General features: G+C 41.0%; 1 long non-coding RNA gene across 6 annotated transcripts in view; it reads right to left on the bottom strand.

Annotated features, from left to right (window-relative positions):
- LOC128847700 (uncharacterized) overlaps positions 1–18,712 on the bottom strand; it is a 394,963-nt gene that overhangs the window by 157,236 nt on the left and 219,015 nt on the right. For 5 of the 6 annotated variants that reach the window (XR_008446936.1, XR_008446940.1, XR_008446939.1 and 2 more), the window contains one exon: positions 224–349. The exons of the other annotated variant lie outside the window; for it this stretch is intronic. This is a non-coding gene — a long non-coding RNA (uncharacterized LOC128847700). The remainder of the gene's footprint in view (positions 1–223; positions 350–18,712) is intronic. 6 annotated transcript variants of the gene reach the window in all.

The following is an 18,712-nucleotide window of genomic DNA, read 5'->3' as shown; positions in this document are numbered from 1 at the left end:
CCACCATCTTTCACGAATGGGATGTTTTCTGTATTGAATAGGGCACAATGAAGCTCGTAGGGAATCTAGCTCACTGCCCAATCATAGCCGAATTAATGGAAGCCACAAGATTGGAGGGCCCATGGTGTCCCACTGATTCCCACTGACCACAGGGCATGGGCCTTAAAAGAAGATTTCCAGAATATTAAGAGGGTCACTTGCTCTTGTACTTCTCTCACATTACCTCCAATCCACCATGCAGCTAAGAGATTTCCTGTCCTTATTTTCTCCTTTGCCTGGCTGGGAGCCAGGTGTCTCATGAGTGTGGATTAGTTTATTTTCTTTTCTGTATCCAGTAATGATTTCACTCCTGGAGGGACACAAAAAATAGTCTATCAGATACAACGGTTCACTAGAGTCTTTTTTTTTTTAACAGCTTTTGGAGTTGTCACATACTGTAGCATATGGCAATCGATGTAGGGGGGTAACAATGTAAAGACAAAATAACTCTTTTGATAGGGATTGTGGAATAAATTGATTGGAAAGATTTGGAGGAGGAGAGTGAAGATTTCTGGTGCTCAGAAAGAGAGGTGTCATTCCAGCAGAAAGGAGCAGCATAGAAAAAGGCATGAAAGAGAAAGTAGGATGACAAGACAAAGGGAGCAACAAGGTGAAAAAAAATAAGGGCAGGATAGAACCCCATGAGATGAGATGAGACTGGAACCGGGTAGAACCTTACAAGTGAGGAGAATGAGTTAAGGTGTCATTTTAACAAAATTACTTTTCTGACAATTACTTCATTTTAAACCCACAGAGGAGGCACGGGACAATTCTTGTTCCATCCAATCCAGTTCATGCTCTCCAACCAAAATGTAAACCTTTTTTTTTTAATTGACATTAAAAATGATCTGAGAAACTATTTGTCAGTAGAGTGGATAAACTGCCTGCAAATGTTAGTCCAACTCTTCAGATTCCCTCTGACGGTTCTACAGCTCTATGGCTGAAGTCTTCATGCAACACCCTATAATTCACAAAAAGGTACCCATGGGCTGCTATGCAAATTCATAGTTCATATCTTGCCATTTGTCACTTTGGGTTCTCACCTATGATCAGTTACAAGTTAACTGGTCCTATATTTCCTGGACAGAATGACTGATCAAAAAAATCATTTCTTAGGTGTCTTACACAAGCACGCCTGACCTCTTAATACTGTTTTAATTTCTTTTGTTTCTTTTCTTTTATCTGACCCTTTACAAACCTTCTCTGATTATCTAATGTGAAGCCCCAAGCAATCAAGGGGGAGATTTTTATAGGAGCGTAAAGGATTTTTCAATGGGACTTGTGTTCCTAAATCCCTTAGGCACATCTGAAAATCTCTTCCTATAATTCTTGCAAATATTATGGGGTTATTCTTAATATTCAGCCATCTTTTAACTATTTATAAACATACAGTAAATCAGTGTTAGGAACACATCCTAAGTCTTAAAAAATCAGAATGGGTGAAAAGGTAAAATGTGACACAGCAAAATTCATGATTCTGTGAACTACAGAATGAACTATATCCTGGGCCGACGAGAAGGGGGGGAGCCAGTACAAATTACCGGGGCCCAACGGTCCGAAAGGGGGCCTGGGGCCCGGCTTCCCCCACTCTTGTCGGCCCTGTTTAGCCGGTCCGCCCTTGCTGGGGGGCCTGAAAAAAATTTTTCACCAGGGCCCGAACCCGCTCTTGGCGGCCCTGACTACATCTGTAACAGACACAGAGAATAGTATTTAAGGTTAGAAAGACTGTCTGATACAATTTTTTAAAAAAAGAAAGCTTGATCTAATTCCCAGATTCAGCTTCCAACTATATTATTATTCACCTCTTCCTAGCTCTAGGGCTGGAAAAACACAAGTATCAAATTACATTAAAATCCATTCTACTGTATTTAACAGACAGCTCAAATATCCGGTTTTTCTACTTTCTTGATGTTGGGCTCCCCGGACTTATTTTTGCATTTGGACTCTGTGGTTCTTATTCTAGCCTATCCTTTTTGTGGGGCGCATTCTAGCCCCTTGTCTCTATGAATGCTGAAAACACAATCTCCTCTGCGGTTACAGTCAATGTTACTTTCATATTTATATTTGTTTTGTTTCATATTTTGGTAAGGTAGGGGAGCAGAATGTGTTTGGTGTTCATGAAAGAAGGCAACTGAAAACATGGGGTGAAATCCTGGCACCAGTGAAGTCAATGGGAGTTCTGTCATTGACGTCATATAATGGAGTCAAGATTTCACCCACTGATTCTAGCCAGTAATGATGCAAACACAAGCTTTGAAACCCTCCCTGCATTTCTCTGGTCACTACAATGATCATGACTTAAATTAGCCCATTATTTGAAAGCCCGGCCTTATCAAAGACTTCAATTATGCAGTCGCCCTGATGTGGAAAAGTGTCACTATGCACTAAAATGAGACCAAACTCATTTTCACTTTTGCTCTTATCAGGATATAAACCTATGCCCTAAGAAGTTTAAAAGCTACCATATTAAACACAGGGCACCAACTAGTTCTTTAGTATCACTGCTTACATTAGTTCTTTAGCATCACTGCTTACATTATCCAACAAAAGATTTTGTGGGTCCCATCCTTTTCCCACTGGACCGGAGCTCAGGACTCTTTAGCTTGATTCCCAACTCAGGTCTTCTAATTTAGGCCTTGATTCAGCACATGCCTAACTTTGACCAGGAAAGTAGTCCCACTGAGGATTATTCATATGCTTAGATACCTTCTTGATGAATCTGGGCATTAGTGCTGTGCTACATAATTTCACAGCCTAAACTTTTTCTTTGTTTTTAAAGTTAAACACATCTGAATACGGTTTTCATTTTGAAAAACCAATATGGCTTTCAATTTTTTAAAACATAACACTTTTTAAAAATATATCTAATTAAGGCCTAAGTGTAATTTAAAATAAAAACGTAACAGGAAATGAAATGGTTAACCTCCATTATATGTAATAAAGAGAAGCCAAAATGTTCCCTTCCATAATATGCTATTTGTTGGATTTTCTCACCCTTCTAATTCTAAATCATACTCCCAATCAGTCCTCCATGGTGTTTAAGTTACTATAAGTTCAAGCACAACTTCCACACAAGCATGTTGCAGCATATGAATTGCATTTAAAAAGGAATTAAAAAATGTTCCACAGCAGGAATAATGACCTAAAGTTAGTGTCCTACAATTTGGGGGAAGTTTGTATGTTTTTTTTTTTAGTTAGTTACTGTTTGATGCTGTCTTATTCTGTAATACAAAGCACACAAGATCCCATTTTATGCAATATTCTTGTGCATCTTAAGCCCGTTATGGGGACTATTTTTATTTCATTATAAACATACATATTTGCACTTTGTATCTATAAATAAACAAGCATTTTAATACAAAGAGTTGTTAAAATAATTTTAAAGACTTTTTTTTCAAATGAGACTGCAAGGCCAATAAAGCATGAAGGAACATTGGGGCTGTTGGTTGCTAGCAACAGACGAGCTGGCTATCACAGCAAAAAGAGTGTCAAGTCAGGAATGACCTCCAAACTTCTGCTTCTAAAACTAATGAGGCTAATTACAATGTGGCAATATCACAATCACTTGGGAGTGGACAGGAGAGCTTAGCCATGATACTCATCAAGTACTATACTTTAGCAGTGACAAATTAAGTTCACAGTTGCCTGGGTGTTTTCAAATAAGGCAAGTATAGAGAACATATTATGTTATCTGAAATGGAGAGGAAAACTCCCATCTTATGTCACCCAGTCAGACAAGGGATCAGGAGGACAGGAAATAAGACTTTGTACTGAAATTGGAGGCAACCACCATTGTATAAAAAGTCACTCTTAAGACAGTACTGAACTCTTCAGGTTGAGAAGCATGGAGCAAACAAGTAGGTATAGGTTGGTAGAAGTGAAGATTCCTTCCTCCCATAGTGAAACCTTTTTTTTAGTTCTGAAAGTATTTGAGCAACTTGCTTGTTTTTCATTTATGTAACTTTCTGTCTTTGCACTTAACTATTCCAGCTCAGGCCAAAAACAGGAAGTCCCAGGCAGGGCCGGCTCTGGCATTTTTGCCGCCCTAGGCAGAAAAGCCAGCCGCCGCTTCCCCCCGCCCCCCAGCGTGGCAGGGGAGAGTGCAGAGCCCGGCCGCAGGCCCGCAATCCCCGACCGGCCAGAGCATCGGGGGGAGGGCGGAGAGCCCCCGGCGGCCAGAGCGCCGGGGGAAGGGCGGCGAGCCCGGCCGGGGCTCTCAGCTCTCCCCGGCAGCCAGAGTGCCAGGGGGAGGGCGGCAAGCCCGCCGCGGCTCTCCGCTCTCCCCGACCGGCCAGAGCGCCAGGGGGAGGGCGGCGAACCCGGCTGGGACTCCGCCGCACCCCTCCCCCCCAGCACATGCTTGGTGGGCTGGTGCCTGGAGCCGGCCCTGGTCCCAGGAATCCTGTTATTGCAAGATTGCCAGCCCAATTCTGCAAGAGGTACAAATGATTCAGATAGTCATTCAAGACCATAAGCATATACTGAAGCTAAACCTCTGAAAACTTTTGAGATTTACCCATAACTGGAAAAAAGTGGAGAAATGTTATAAATGTAGTCTCTCGTTTAACTGTCTATGCTTTAATATGAATGTTCCATATATTTTTTTTCTGTATATATATGGAACACTCATATTAATTAAACCTATCACAAAGAGTTTTGAAAGCCTTCCTTGACAAGGATATAAACACACACCATTACATTTTGTCAGTCCTGGGCTGTCTCCAACATTGTAATTAGCCCTCCTCCTTATTTTGTACTTTTAGAATTCAGTGCCAACAATGTATAGTTTAAGTATCTTATGCTTCATCTGACTTAATCTAAATAAATATTCTCAAATCCTTATAATTAGAATCTTTTATTACACCCTAACTCATTTGCTTGTGTTAACTTGCTGCTTAAAATAAACAATCCTTCACTAAATAGTTTATTTTCTTTCACTGGCCCTTACTCTACATTCTTGTCTATCACACATAGATCAGTTAGAAAAACTAAGTGGGAGTAATGTCTGAAGATTTCAATGTTGATTATTATCCACAATGAACTAGGAAATATTGGGACATTTCAGTTAGAGATGGGCCTGAACCAAAACCTTGATGCCAACACATCCAAAACTTCATGGGATTTCAGGTCTGAACATGGATTTCACATTTGTTCTTTGTCCCTATAATAGCTCCATGTTTAGATCCAAATGCCTGCAAATTTTCAAGAACTTTGTGATAGCCCCCGTCTGCATAATAAATTACACCAAGGCCCTGAACATCAACTTTTCAGTTTAATGCAAATAAATTCTAAGAAAAATCAGCTTATTTTAAAATATTATCCTAAATACAATACCTAGCTATATACTGTAAGATTTACCTTAACTGTTTTTAATACCACAACACAGGGTGCTGTATAGGGCAGTTGTTTCCAATCTTTTAAGATATATGTACAGATTAGCAAACTCAAGCCTTGGAACATCCGGGTCCTTCTTTCACCTAGAAAGCACCTTAAGTTGCATCACTTCCCCTAAAACTAGAGAAAGAGGAGATAATCACTAATGAACTTTGGATTAGTCTCCTTTTTAACTGTCTCTGTTTTAACCTGCAGTGAATTTTAGCGTCCTTTCAATCCCAGAATATGCCAGATTGCATGAGACTGGAGTTCAAAGGCAACTCAAACTTCACTGTGGGTTAGAACATGTAATACAGAAAGTGAGAAAAGTGCCAGTGGCCATTGAAATCTGACACAGAGGGAGAGCTCTATTTTCAATGAGGTAGGGATGAGGTTCAGGTGGGAACTTTCCAGAGAATCATGGACAGCCAGACAAGTACCAAGGACATGGAACACACACAGTGAACAGATCTATCGAGTCTGAAGGACCAGAACCAAATCACACCAAACCATGTCCTGTCGAGTCAACTTTGGTGTCAAGGGCTGTGAAGGAAAGGTGTACAAGATCTTGTTCCATTAATACAAAATAATTCAGGTCATGATGTTTTGCCACACACATTTTCATGAGGCAGGTGGAGCACCTTTTGAATTCTGTTCTCTTCTTAGAGTCCATTGTTACAGGAGATGGATCCCTGTTCTTTGACTCAGTTCAAACAAAAAGTAAACTCTACAATAACTTAGCACTACCATACTAACATTATACTGTCAGGATTAGAATAGAATGGGTACTAGCACATTCTGTAATCCACTCAGGGAGAAGGATGGTTGCATGACTACAGTGGCTAGGAGGAGGGAGAGGAACAGAGGAACATTGAGGAACAAAATCACTTGCACCCTTGGCTGGAGAATGCTGAATCCAAGGAACATACTTGAATGCCCCTTAAGAGTTTTACAATTTTACGATTTTGAAGTAGCTCCCCAGAATATATGGCAAGGCACATGGCTTTTACATTGCAGATCTCCAGAGGCAACATCGTGAAGGAAAACACAAACTGTATTTATTTGCAGACTGAAGCAGGGTTACATATGGAGTATTTCACCTTTGACAAGTACTAGCTTCATTTACATTAACACCTGTCTAGACTGTTTTCCTAAGCATAAACATAAAAATCTCCTTAGTGTATTTGGGCTCTTACTTAATTAACCATATGTGACGTAAAGTGATATAGCCCAGTTCAAGGTATGTCATTGTTGATAGTATCAATTACAGTCAGACATCAGTGTTCACTGCTTATACCATCTGTGCAGCACTATTAAGTGCATAACCATGTCAAAGAAATTATACACAGATTAACTGTATTCTCTTTCATTAAAGAATACCAAACTGGTTTGTCAGCTCTAGGCTTCTATATTCAACAGAAGGCACCTTCTGTTAACAAGCAGCAATAACCCAATGTATATTTGCCTCCTTCTTCCAGTATACTATGGCTAATGCTAAAACACTGGAAGGATTTAGGCTAATATTTGAGATGTCACGTGCTTTAATTCTTGCGCATTACAGAGGCTGAATAGAGGTACTATACAACAGCCTTGAAAAATTCAATTCATCTACTGGCCTGGGGAGTTATCATAGTACTGGCAGAGGAATAAGTTCTGTGCCTGTGCTGGTAAATTTTCATGAGCATTTCATAAGGCTACTGTGTCTATAGTGCTGGGCTTTCTCTCCCTGAATTCAGTCTCATGGTACTTGTTACGTGACAACATTTTTTAAAATAGCAGTAATCCACATCCTGAGACTGAAAGGTCTCTAATACTCTTATTGGTTTCTCTGCAGCTCCATGAGATTCTTTCAAAAGTTTGTGGGTTTATTTGTTTTTTTTCCCCTTCTTCCTCTTGCATCTTCTTTTCCTTCTCTTCTCTCCCTACACAATGGCAACCCCAGAATAGGGCATAACACATACAGATAAATCTAATATTTGCGTAGGGGAAAGTTGCACAACCAATTTAGTTGAGCTGAATGTAAACTGTAATGGCACAATTAAAGAATGTTGGTATTTTCTTTCTAAAGCAGATTAATAACTTGGTGCATGAGTTTTAGGTGCAAGGATACTGTAACAGACCTGCAAGGCTTCCGAGGGGCATTTTACTGGATAGCTACCATCACATTCCAGTTATTTTTTTCTTTTTTAAATACATACTTGTAGGACAGGTAGCAAAGTCACTAGAGTACAAAAGGAAGTGGTTTCAGGAAAACAGTTTTTAGTGTGGGAAAATCCAATACTGCTGAAGTCTGTTTAAGGGTCTGAGAACAGAGTTCAAGAAGCAGGGTGAGCTAGAGCTTACAGCTTTCCTCAGAAGTGATGGATCAAGCTGGTGATGGGTACTTCTAGCCAGCCTCTGTCACCAGACCAAGAGATGGGCAGGATGAGAGTTGTAGTCTCAATGGCAACCAGGACTGCAATCTGGGGTTTTATCAAGGTCTGCTGGGAAAGGTGTCTGGGTATTTACGGGGAGAATTCCCTCTTCACTGAAGGATGCGAAATTGAGGGAGCCAGCTAGGCTAAGGAGCTCTCCAAGAAGAAAGGACAAGAAAACTAACTTTCAGTTGTTATTGTTTGCTCTTTGTTTTTATATATCTGTTTTTAATTTGGAAAAGACTTTGAGGCACACCCATCGGGGAAAAGTTGTGCCAATTTATAACTGCAAAAGAAAACACTGGCAGGGGAAGATTTTTTTTGGTTGTTTTTAAATAATTCTACAGACACATTCTTTAGTTTTGTTTCGCCTGCCACAGATACTACATGCCACCAATGAAGCCCAATTGATGACCTAATATAATGTAAGTTAAGCTAGTGAAAACAGAATTTACCATTTTTAATTTTAAAATGGGAACAGAAGTTTAAAACAATGAAATTAAGATTCATGATTAGCGTTTTATTTCCTGTCAGAAGAGCTGAAAGCCTAGCACACTTGTGGGTGCTATAAAATATTAAATCTTAATAAGGAAAGACTTATTTGAAATTTGGAGCAGGGTTTTTCAAAAAGAAATATTTTGGAATATATTACAAACACTAATAAAAATCTTGTTTACAGAAACTCTTAAAGCTAAGAAAACATTTTTATGTAGAAAATAAAGCTCTCTTTATACTCCTTTTCACCCCAGCTATAGGGCCATATAAAATAAACACTCCGAAACACAGCTAATATAAATGGGATTATTTCTTTTCTTAAGAGAATTATGAGAAAATAGAAAGCTTAGTGAAGCAAGTAGAAAAATATCTGAATTTGATTACATGGAATTATTACATTTTTGGCAATTTAAATATTATATATTTTTAAATATTATTTTGATATGTTATTTTGTTTTATTGAGCACATGAAAACTGCCAAATATCTAGGGAAAAGACATTATCAATCTTTCCCTTCTAGTTATGAATTTATATGTCTGATTTGCTTTTAAACTTGTAGCAAAAGCTTTCTTTGATCAAATCCATAGGGCCCAAGGCAATATAACTTCCATAAAGTTCTTACATTAGTTTCCAACCGATTCACCCCTGAAAGAGGGAACACTTTACATGCCTCCATGTACAGTAGCCAGGTCAAATTAAGCAAAATAAATAGGTTTTGCTGAATTACAGAACTGAACAAGTGGTTAAAAACAATGCTCTGAAGCTGGCAGAGTTGTCAGGTTAGAATTCCTGCATAGAGCCAAAGAGCCTGCTCAGTTTTTGAAGCTTAAGAAGTTATGCAACAGGAAATGTAAAAGTATCTTTTGTACCTTTTTTATGCCTTCACCTAGTACTTTCAAAATGCAAGCTATAGAATATTTGTTTCAGGAAAGAGATTTCTTTCTTACATTCTGATAAATCAGATGCTCACATCTGAAAATAAAAAAATACCACTATAAAACAAAATACTTTTTTTCCTGTATACTTGCCACACACCATCTTGCGCAGCATTTTGAACGTTTCAATTTTACTTGAAGTTACACACTTGGTTTATTTACATCTTTTACATTACATTAAAACAGTGAAGAATCAACAATTTGTATCACACTTGCGCAGTTTATAAATACAGTGCAGAGGTGATTATGCAGACTTGGGGGTATGTGTGCAGGTTCTACTGAAACTGGCTGGCTGCACACCAGACTACCCCTCCCACCTCCACTAGAGACATCCTAACCTGTAATGTAATGGGAATGAGCAAACAGAAAACTTAATAATCTACAGCTGTGCAGCTTCTAAAGGTACATCTACACTGCAGAATCTTTTCGGTGGTATGTGGAGTACATAAAGTACATGCCCTTCGGCATGGAGATAGCAGTGTAGACAGTAAGGCAGTGCTTAGGTGAGTAGAATAAGGACATGCCTGAACTCTGTGGGTATACGGCCTAGGTCACCAAAGCATTATCCCATCTACACTGCTATTTTAACTGTGCTGTGTCCTTCTGCCTCCCTGCCGCCCAATCTTTCCCTGCTGCCTTCTCCCTGCCTTTCACTGACCTGTGTAGCTACACACCATAGCATGGACAGAGCCTGCTGTTCACGGCAGCATGAAGCTACATGTACCCTACACGCTGCTGCAGTGTAGCTTTAGCATTAGTGGATAGGCACCTCCTTTCATTGTACACACTATCACTTCCTTCTCACTGTAACTCCTGTTAAGATCATGAAGGCTAAAGAAGCTACAGCTGATCCTTTTTTGGTTCACTGGCGGTTCTAAAAACACCAAACCAATTCTGAAAATTTTCAGAATTTTTTGCAAACTGAAAATGTCAACACAAATTTTGTTTTAGGTCAAATGAAATGTTGCATTTTGGGGCATTTTTAACTTTTTAAAAATAAAAACAAAGGAAATAAAGGCCTGGATTCACAATACCAGATGATGAGGAGGCGCCCTCTTTATACCTGGGAGCCTAGTTATTAGGAGACATACCTGGGATGTAGAAGATCCAGTGAGGTTCAAACCACTACTCTGGAGCAAGGACTTAAAGGTCTCCCACCTCCCAGGCAGATGCCCTGACTCCCAGGCCACAGAATCCTTCTCATGCTCTTGTTGGCCCACTGACTATTCAAGTATTTTATACAAAGTGGAACAGCTTTAACAAGAGAGACAGAAAGCCCATCTCAGAAAAGCCAATAGTCTGATGTTCAGGGCGCCCATCTGGAACTGGGGGAGACCTCGGTAAATCTAACCCAAACTACTTTTGTTTTTGTCTGAAACTATTTGGCAAATTCGTAAAACAGGGGTTGGCAATCTTTCAAAAGTGGTGTGCCGAGTCTTCATTTATTCACTCTAATTTAAGGTTTTGCGTGCCAGGAATACATTTTAACGTTTTTAGAAGGTCTCTTTCTATAAGTCTATAATATAAAAACTACAGTTTTCAGGAAATAAACCATTCAGCCAAAATTTTTTCCACAACTCTAATAGGAGCTGATAGGGCTTTGGTATCCCTACAGCTGCAAAAATCCACTTGAGTTGCTCCACCAAAGGGATATCCTTACATACAATGTTTAGGACACAAGGCAAATGAGAATTCTCGGACTTCTTGGAAGAGGGTCACTTCTTTTTAAGTAATTGCAACTTTTTATTATTTATTATAAAGACCCCAAAGAGCTTGCTCCTTACAACTCATACACAATACTGAAAACATGTTGATACATATTATATGCAATGAGTTAAAATTTCAAATGTATCTAATTTCATAACTATAACTATTATCCATAACTAGATTACTTCAGGGAAAATTGCACCAGGCAACTTGAAATACTCAAGTCATAATAATTATAAATTGACTCAGCTGTCAAACTAGTTTTACAGCGGATTCATGTGTTCATCTAATATTTCTAGTATTATATTTTGTAAATATAATAAAAGTGTGAAACAAGTAATCCAAAGTAGCTTTCAATTACTGAAAAAAGCTTTCCATCTTACAAAGCTTCTACAAGAGAGTGAAAGTTGCTAGTTTCCGTTTTGTTGATTCATCATGGGTCACAAAACTCATCACAGAAAACAAACATTTATTTGAGATAGGCAATATCAGGTTGTGGCACTCTATCTCAAAGCAGCACCCTAGGACATCCATATTCACCCATGTCATATAATTATGACATATTTTAAACAAAGCATGCCATGTAAGATATCATATGAAAAGTCATGATCTGCTGAAACCCAACTATGACATAACTGAGATGTGCTTTATGCAAGATAGCTCATTTAAGATATCATTGGAAAGGTTATGATTTACTGAATGTAATTATCCAATTTGTATACCTGTATCATTTCTGTATCTGAAGTTAGGAATATTGACTATGTATTTGTATTTTAAATGGGTTACTTTGGGTGTCATCCTCAACTAGCACTTCAGGTACAACAATGAGAAAGCTAGACAGTGCTAGTGGCCCATTAGCAAAGAAATGGACTGTAAAAGATCTTGGTCTTCCTGTGGACACTCGAGACAGCCTACGAGTAATGGCTGCTGCAGCACTGCAGAGACATGAGTCCAAGTCACCTGGTCCGGGACATCCCCCTCCCCTTTTGGAATGCCAGTGTTTTTCTACTGGAAGACAAAGGGTTCCTGCCTTACAAAAGAGCTATATAAGGCAGGAGAGTGACATCATCATGGTTCTCCTCTGCCTCCCCACCCAACGAGACACTGAAAAACACCTGGAAGCAAGAGCTGAACTGGGGGGTAGAAGGGTTGAGCCCAAGCTGGAAGGGCATATAGTTTGTGAGTAATAATACCTGAGGTCTCAAGCTGCAGACCAGTGCAGCTGCCTTTCAAGACTTTCTGCAGTCTGCCTGTAACACTATCTAGGGCAGGGGTTGGCAATCTTTCAGAAGTGGTGTGCCGAGTCTTCATTTATTCACTCTAATTTAAGGTTTTGCGTGCCAGGAATACATTTTAACGTTTTTAGAAGGTCTCTTTCTATAAGTCTATAATATATAACTAAAGTATTGTTGTATGTAAAGTAAATAAGGTTTTAAAAATGTTTAAGAAGCTTCATTTAAAATTAAATTAAAATGCAGGGCTCCCCGGACTGGTGGCCAGGACCCAGGCAGTATGAGTGCCACTGAAAATCAGCTCGCGTGCTGCCTTCGGCGCGCGTGCCATAGGTTGCCTACCCCGATCTAGGGTGAGAAATTACTATTTGTAACCAATTTCTTTAGTGAAATAGGCTTAGTTTGTGTGTTTTGTTTTATTTGCGTAATAAGATGCTTTGCTCTGTTTGCTATCTCTCTACCACTTAAAATCTACCTTTTATAGTTAATAAATTTGTTTTGTTTATTATTAAACCCAGTTTTTGTAATTTCTAACAGGGTGTGGGGGGAGAAGTTGTGCCCATCTTCCTCCACATTGAAGGAGGGGGTGAATTTATGAGCTTGCATTGTATAGGTTTCTCTACAGCACAAGACAATATACCTTTGGGTCTGCACTCCAAGGGAGGTGGACACCTGAGTGCTGGGGCAAGTCTCTTAAACTGAGTCTTCCCAGAGCTGATCTCAGTGTCATTCTCCAGTTGGGTGTGGCCCTGCCTGTGTGTGTGCTGGAGGAGTCTTAAGAGCCTGGCTCAGCAAGACAGGTAAAAAGGTGGCACAGGCTGGCAGAACAGAAGGGCTCAGTGGTATCCCAGCACATCAGGTGGCATCTTAAAGGGGGCCAACCCGTAACACCCACTGTTCTGTCCAAATATGTATATCATTAGTGTGTATAAAGTTGAGATTTTGATGTATGTTTGTTACTGAAATATGTTGTAAATTTGGGAGCCTCCCACTGCTCCCTCTCCAGTAACAACAAAGGAGGTGATCCACACCCAGATGGGTTTTAAACAGCCATTAAATCAGCAGGGGAATTGTAAACAAGGGATCTACAATTCTGTAAGAGAGTTGCACAAGCATCACACAATGGGGGACTGCTCAACTCTGTGATTCAGCAAAGACGACCAGAACATGTCTAGGCTAGTGTTTTCCAGGCATATGGACTGAGGATATAAAATAGGGGATAGTGGCATCATGCTTTTGCCTTTCTTGTCCCCCCCCCCACCTATGTTGGCACAGACGCCAACTCCGTGGGTACTGCAGAGGGCTGGAGCACCCACAGGGAAAACTCAGCGGGTGCTCTGCACCCACCGGCAACCCTCACCCCCTCCTCGCCTCCTCCTCCCCAGCGTGCACCGCGTTCCTGCTCCTCCCCCTCCCATTGCTTCCCGCCCACTGCCTAACAGCAGTTTGGCGGCGCTTAGGACTTTCCAGGAAGGAGATGCGATGTGCTTGGGGGAGGAAGCGGTAAAGAGGCGGGGCAGGGGCAGGGACTTGGGGGAAGGGGGTGGAATTGGGGTGGGGTGAGGGTGGGGCAGAGGTGGGGGGTTGGGTTGAGCACCCATGGGGCAGAGGGGAAGTCGGCACCTAAGTATGTTGAAAGCAACAAGAATACTGGGAACATAAAGACTTGAACTGAGAAGACTTGTCCCATGCTTAAAGGAGAAGCCTCTGTATTAAGAACTATAACCTACCTGCAACATCCAGTGGGGTGAGAAAACTGCTTGATCCAAATACTGCCTAGTCTAATAAGGTTTAACATTTAGACTGTGCGTTTACCTTTTGTTTTCTTTGGTAACTATCTGTGACCCTTTGTCCCTACCACTTATAATCACTTAAAATCTATCTTTCTGTAGTTAATAAATCTGTTTTATATTTTACCTAAAACAGTGTGTTTTGGTTTAAGTGCTTGGGAAATCTCAGTTTAGTTTACAAAGGCTAGTGCCCCCCCTCTCCACATTTAGGTAGGGGCACTGGGTAATACATTTATATTGGTCAGTCTTCTGACCAGTGCAAGACAATATATTCTGGGGGTGTAAGGATGGGGGCTTGGGAGATTTGCTGGTGCCTTTCTCTGTGCAGGGCTGCCCGTAGGGGGGTGCGGAGCCCGGGAGATAGGCACCAAGTTTCTAATTTGCAGGGGGGTGCTCCCCCTGGCTCTGCCCAGTCCCCACTCATACTCCACCCCTTCCCCCAAGGCCCCACCCCCATCCTGCTTCTTCCAACCCCTGCTCCACCACTGCCTGCCTCTTCCTGCCCCTGCCCCACCTCTTCCCTGCCCAGTTCCTCCCCTGAGCGTGCTGCGCCCTCTCACTCCTCTCCCCGCCCCACAATGCCTCCTGACACTGCAGCGAAACATCTGATCCATGGTAGACGCTGAGAGGGCAGGGGAAGCACTGATCAGTGGGACCCACTGGCGGGCAGGAGGCGCTGGGGGGAGCAGGAGGGTCTGGTAGGGGGTCTCCTTCTCAGCCCAGCCACCTGCCTGCTGCTCACCTCCCTGTTTGCTTCCTCACCCTGCTCGCCCGCCCACCTCTCGTCTCCTGCAGGGCCCCCCAAAGCACCGGGCCTGTGCAGTCACCCCAATTCACCATACCCTAGGGACAGCTCTGTCTTCGTGTGATTCGTGAGTGGCTAAGGGCACATTTGTGCAATTTAGCTGGGTATGGGACTCCACGTGCTGTTGGGTTAAGTGATAAGAGCTCCTGGAGGGGTTTGCTACTTGTCACTAGCAAAGCACTGAGAGCGACAGCCCAGGCTAGAGAGTTAAGGGAGCACAGCGATACTGCAGTTTCAGGTTGTTCCCCAGGAATCCCATCGCATAGATATATGCAAAGATGAATGTCTGCTTTTGGAAACCATATTTTAAGTTCTCTCCATTTAATCCAGAATTTCTTCTGGATTTGTTTCTGATTCTCTAGTAGATTCTGTAGGTAGATTATAACCCACAGATTGGTGGAAGCCATATAGAATGTCAATTTCCATTTCATATGGATATTTTTATTGCACACTGGTTGCAGAATGTGAAACTCAAAATGTGTTATTGTTTAGTAAAATACTAAGAAAGCCAATAAATAAATCCATGATAATGGTCAAGTGGTTAGGTTGCTAGCCTGGACTTGGGAGACAAGTTCTACTTCCTGCTCCACCAAAGACTGTCTGGTTGACCTTGGGCAAGTCCCATAGTCTCTGTTTCAGTTCCTCTCTGTAAAATGGAGATAACAGACTTTTCCTACCTCACAGGGGTGTTGTGAGAATAAATGCTTTAAAGATTGGGAGGTACTCAGACACTATGGTAATTGGGGGCATTTAAGTACTTAAACTCCTTCTCTGTAACTCTGACAATTTGGTCACCTATTGAGTAGAGTCTGTGAATGATGATGCTATCTTGAACTTCAAAGAACCACTTCAGGAGTGAGTGATCATCCCACATGCTAATTCTTGATGCAATTCTATTTCTGAGATTTGCATATCACAAACAAGTCACTATGCTTCAACTTCAAGTACTTGGTGCGCAAGTACTTGACTGCAGTGTTTGCTGAAATACTTCATTCTTTACAGAGCAGTATCCTGCACCACTGTCATCACTGCTGTTTCCAGTTTTCTCAGCTTTCATCTAGAATAAAGTGACCCATTTTCAATTCCAGTGATGTCTCATCAGCACTCTGGGCTATTTCGGACTGTCCTTTGTGAACTGCGTTGTATTATCTCCTCAAAGCTTTAATACAATCAGCTTTAGATGACCATCTTATCCCCAATAGTTGTTTCAAAAGCAGTTTATGTTTCCTATGTGTTTTAACAAGCTCCTTTAAACAACATTTGCCATAAGTATGTGGACTAAAAGTCAGAGAAAGTTGAAGGACAGTGAGAACTAAAACAGAACTGATGTCTGATTCAGCTGCAGAAGATCACACTAGACAAAGAATAGGTTGAACATGAAGCATATTCAACTAGTGAATGGCTTTAATCCATATCTTGAGACCAGTCTGACTTCTTTTCATGTTATTCAGTGTCATAACTCTGACTCCTGAAATCAGCAGGGCCATCTCTTTAAGGAAAGATGCAACAATCCCCGCTAAACGGTGTATCATGTCATAGTACACGGACACAACCTCTAATAAAAAAATTAGTGTTTCACCCAACTGATTCACATATCTTATAAATCACACTATTTCTTCAATATGGTCTCCGCATATTCCCAGTTTTGGGGTGCAAATCCCCTGTGCTACTGAGCTTTGGGAACCTTCTGGAAAGTAGAGCCCATTGAGGCTTTACTAATACCCTCAACAGTGAACCAACAATTACAGCCAAGGTAATAAAACCACCATAGGGCTCCAATTACTTCCTTTGACAACTAGCTGTGGTTGCAGGGATCTTCTCTACATACCTGAAGTACTTTGGGTTATTTCTTAAACTCTTTGTTGAAGAACCTCTTCATACATAAGGAGGATGAATTCATAAAAAGTGTCAGATGTCATTTGCATTTGCTGCTGCTGGGAATTCCATACTTGGGGATATATTTGTCTGAGCCTGGGTCAAAAAGGACTATTTGTTACATGGAACCAGAACTCTTCCCATTCTTGGGAGACCCAAGCATCTTCTTGTCACAAAAGAATAAAAAAGGCAAATCTCATTGCACTGAATGTTTAGCATGTATGCCCACTCTTCAAAATACCATCAGTAGATACATCTCAGATTTGTACTGTTCAACCATCAATCCGTGTAGTTGAGAGAACAAATGGAGAGAATTCAAACTGCTTTCCTATAAGAGATGGAATTCTTGTGTTCTTTGGGGCTATCTGGTGTGTACTTCCAATAACTGAAGACAGCTATGTCTACATTGTTTAACTTCTTGAAAAAAATATTATTTCACACTTCATTTGAAAGGGTCAAATAAACTAGACCACTAGGTAACTACACGGTTAACATATACAGAGCTGACTGGCTGACCTAGCAACTCAACAAAATAATTTGTGAATAAGACTGCTAGATCGTCCACCTGATTCTGTTCCCACTTGAAATCAGATTGCCACAGCCTAGTGGCCCTCATCTTATTGTCTATACCATTTCCAAAATGCTTTGAAGAAATGATTGAAAAATTATTCCAATGTGGGGAAAAAACGTAACATGGTCTATGATCAAATTCTCTAGGTCAATCCACTTATTTCCATGTCTTGTTAGTTGATATTTTCTCACTCTCTTTTTCAGAAGCAGCAAGTCACTCCACCACAACATCCACTCTTATGGAAGGACTTTTACCTACTGTAGTTCAGACTTCAAAATAATTCCAGATCATACTGTTATAAAGAAGGCGGTGTTATTTGACCAGTATACAGACGATATGACTTACACAAATCTTGATAAATCTGACTTGTTACTAGACATTTTTTAAACTCCACTATGCCCCCAAGTGTATCAATAAAAGTTAACTAAATGTTACTCAAGACACAGTGGCGCTCAAAACACACACAAAAAACATCTATGCATATTCAGACTACCCCACAGTAATTTTTTAAAAAATTTAAATTAGCATTCAGAAATTGGTATTCAGAAAGTGAACAATTAACAGCACTGACTTCTTCCTCCTTGTGGCTTGCTTTCCTTTCCCCCTTCTCTCTTCATCTTCTCTCTGTCACAGAAGCAGATGTTCCTTGATCACTCTCCTCCTCTAACCCCTTTATTTTCCTCAGTGACCCCATCCCATCTCCTGTTCACCCTTATGTCCACTCTCATTATCTCCCTAATTCTTCTCCTTATCCTCTTACTTTCCTGTCCCCCCCCCCACACACAATACAAACATGCTATAGTTTTTCCCATATTAAACAAATCCATCCTTGACCCTACTTACCCTTCCAACTACCTTCCCATCTCCCTTCTTCCTTTCATCTCTAAACTCATTGTGTGCACTGTTTACAATCTGGAGTTCTTCTCCTCCAATTTCATTTTAGACCCTCTCCAATCTGACTGCTGCACCTTGGCTTCCACTGAAACCACTCTTGTCAAAGTCTCTAAAGACCTCTTCCTTATTAAATCTCAGAACTAGTATTCAAGCCTCATCTTCCTTGTCCTGTCAGCCACCTTCAACACCATCAACCATGTTCTTCTTGAAATCCTGCCCTTCCTTCAATTCTGTAACTTTGTCCTCTCCTGGTTCTTCTCCTGTTTCTCTAAACACTCCTTCAGCATGACCTTTGGAAGATCCTCATCCCCTCTCTAACTTTCTGTGGAGGTTCTACAGGGCTGTGTCCTTGGTCTCCTTCTACATCTTATCTCTGAGTAGTCTCATCCATAAACACAAATCACAGACCTACCTCCCTACTCTAGACCCGCCTTCTTCGGTCCAAAATAAAATCTCAGCCTGTGTTTCTGGTATCTCCTCATTGATGTCTTGCCACCAGCCCAAGCTCATCATGGCTACAACAGAGCTCGTAGGCATCTCCCCCCAAACCCTCCGTTCTTGATCCACCACCAACACCCAACC

Source organism: Malaclemys terrapin, chromosome 1 (assembly GCF_027887155.1).
Source record: "Malaclemys terrapin pileata isolate rMalTer1 chromosome 1, rMalTer1.hap1, whole genome shotgun sequence".
In the NCBI taxonomy this organism is placed as follows: Eukaryota; Metazoa; Chordata; order Testudines; family Emydidae; genus Malaclemys; species Malaclemys terrapin.
Note: the sequence above shows the minus strand (reverse complement) of the source record. Positions and strands in the feature narration are given on the sequence as shown.